The following is a 2253-nucleotide window of genomic DNA, read 5'->3' as shown; positions in this document are numbered from 1 at the left end:
CTTCTTAAAGACTCCACTCGAAGGGCCTAGGGAGGACGAGAACCTCCCATGACTATCTCATCTCTTTTCTGCTTCTACTTCCCGACCCCTTCTTACTGCAATTCGGAGCCAATTACACATGTCAACGTATGTGGTTACTCTTAGCAGAGCAATTTGTTGTCTATATTCAGGCCTCATCTTTTCCAAAAGCCTCTTGGCCTTCCACTCGCTATCATTGGTCTCATTCAAATAAGTAGAAAACTTTGACAGCTGATTAAACTTCTGAATGAATGCTTCCTTATCAAGATCTCCCTGCCAAAATGTATGGAACTCAGCCTCTTTCTTATCTCTAAATGCTATAGGAAAATGATGATCAAAGAATATTTCCTTAAATTCTTCCCATGTAAGCTGGCGTCCATCTACTGGTCTTGCAAAATTCTACCAGTGTTTAGCATCTTCAACCAGATATACTGAGGCTATGATCACCTTCTGTTCCATAGAGCATGTTACCACCTCAAAGATGGTTTCAACTCTCTCTATCCATTTCTCTGCTTCTCCTTCCTTCATAGTTCTATTAAAGGTTGGAGGGTTAAACCGAGAGAAAGTCCTCCATGCTCGATTAATAGCCATCCCTTGAACATTTCCATCCGCCCTCGTCCCAGACGATCCAAGTCTACTACCGAAACCATGAGATGGTTCCAATATGCTATCATGAGCTTCCTCTTATCTCCTTTGTTCCTCCTCATGACCTCTATTTCGGAGCAGAACATCATGGTCTTGAACAGTTCTCTGGATGTTTATCATCATATCTCCAATTCTTCAAGAATTGCATCATTACCTTGGGGCCTTTGTTGTTGTTCTACTTGTATCTCTGGTTGTACCTCTAGTATAGGCCTATATTCTCCGGTAAATTACTGACATTTCGGATGCTTTTTCTAACCATTTTTCTCCTCGCCTAAGGAAGAAACCAAGTAGAAAAGGGAAATTAGTGGGAAATAAAGGAAATGAGACAAAGGGAAAGAGTTGTATATATAAAGCTGCCAACTAATGAGAATGAATGCAATAGACACATCACCACAACCAGATCTCATAACTTGAGAAACTGATACCAAAACATAATGTTCACCTTGACATTATCAAAATTCACACAACCACAATAAGCAATCATAGTTAGGAGCAAGGATTGCTCCTAAGCTCACATTATCTATAAGGGTTAAAACCAATAATCTTTTAAAAATCATTTTGGAATAATTGCAATCCCATAAAAACCCTTTAAATTGATAGTTTGAGCTCAAACTTAATGATTTATATAGGCATTAGAAGCATGGAAAAGTTTTGGGAAGCAAACCACTTCAAAACAGGGCTAAAAATGTCATTTTTAAGTGTTTTAGTCCATGCGCCGTGGCTCGTGGTTCATGTGCCGCGACATGTGGCACAAAATGCCAAATTTTTTTGCTGTACCATGCATTGTGGCTCACGCGAAATGCGCCGCGGCGCACGTGTCCATGACAGCAATGTTGTCATGACAGCTTTTCTGGATGAATTTCAAATGCGCGCCATTTTCACATCCGATGTCCGATTGGAGTGATTCAAGTACCCACGCGAAACTTATTCAATAAGCTAACTAATGGTACAACTTTCATTATGATCCAACACTGTATGAGAATTTTAGACACTAGGATGTAAAAGTCAGTTTTTAAAGAAAATTTTCAACCATCCAAGTGCCTAAAACTCATAACATATATCATTAACCCATTGTGAGGCTTGAACCAAGTCCAATGGACCAAAATACACTTGAGCGACCAATCAGACACATAAAAACATACCAAACACAAAATTTGGCCACTCAATGGCCATTTCACCCAATATAGCCAAAATACACAATTAACACTACAAGCACTATTTGGCCTCTACATAATATACTATCAATACATTGTCACCACTTAGATAAAACATTCCTTGCACTTGTATTAATATTTTAGCCTATCACCACAAAAATTCCCACATATTCACATCACATACCATATTGGGCTAAAATACAAAATAACATAGTATGAAACAAGTGCAACCAATCAAAATGATATGCATTCATAGTTGGCAACATATAATATCATATAACAAGTTTATGTACACCACTCAAACTAAAATTGGGCATTACTATTCGATGTAACAAATCTACTAGTCCTTGCCCAATTTCTTTCCCTGCCCAATCTCAGAGGTAGAACTTGTAAAATGATAATCCACGGGGTGAGATAAAAATCTCAGTAACAAGAT

The sequence above is a fragment of the Prosopis cineraria genome, unplaced genomic scaffold (assembly GCF_029017545.1).
Source record: "Prosopis cineraria cultivar Desert tree isolate PC_DT_omini unplaced genomic scaffold, ASM2901754v1 PC1, whole genome shotgun sequence".
NCBI classification, from domain to species: domain Eukaryota; kingdom Viridiplantae; phylum Streptophyta; class Magnoliopsida; order Fabales; family Fabaceae; genus Prosopis; species Prosopis cineraria.
The sequence above is the reverse complement of the archived record's forward strand: the minus strand, read 5'-3'. Positions refer to the sequence as shown.